Source organism: Chenopodium album, chromosome 6 (genome assembly GCF_948465745.1).
Source record: "Chenopodium album chromosome 6, dcCheAlbu1.1, whole genome shotgun sequence".
NCBI classification, from domain to species: domain Eukaryota; kingdom Viridiplantae; phylum Streptophyta; class Magnoliopsida; order Caryophyllales; family Amaranthaceae; genus Chenopodium; species Chenopodium album.
Genome location: NC_137839.1, coordinates 25624625 through 25624977, shown reverse-complemented (window position 1 = coordinate 25624977; position 353 = coordinate 25624625). Strand labels below are relative to the sequence as shown.

The 353-nt window shown below is 39.1% G+C and overlaps 1 non-coding gene across 1 annotated transcript; it reads left to right on the top strand.

Moving 5' to 3' along the window:
* Positions 1-246: 246 nt before the first annotated feature.
* Positions 247-353, top strand: LOC145637624 (small nucleolar RNA R71). The gene has a single exon (XR_014114387.1). It is a non-coding gene; the product is annotated as a small nucleolar RNA R71 (small nucleolar RNA).

The window sequence follows — 353 nt, the reverse complement described above, 5'->3', positions numbered from 1 at the left end:
AATTTCTGGCAGATAGAAGTTAATTGATCTTGCAAAAAGGATACAGAGTCAACACTATGCTTCCCCTTGTTAGCAAAGCCTCTAGGATTCCCATATTGGGAATTATGTGTCGCCATATCTTCAATAACCTGACCTGCATCATCAACATTAAGATTCATAAATCTCCCACTAGCTGCAGAATCTAAAATTATTCTAGATGAATTTCCAATGCCATTGTAAAAGGCTTGGATTAACTGCCATTGTTCCAAATTATGGTGGGGGAACTCTCTTTGTAGGTCCTTGAACCTCTCCCAAGCCTCATATAAAGTTTCATCGGCTTCTTGGGCAAAGTTCTGAATTAGACTCCGTAGTAT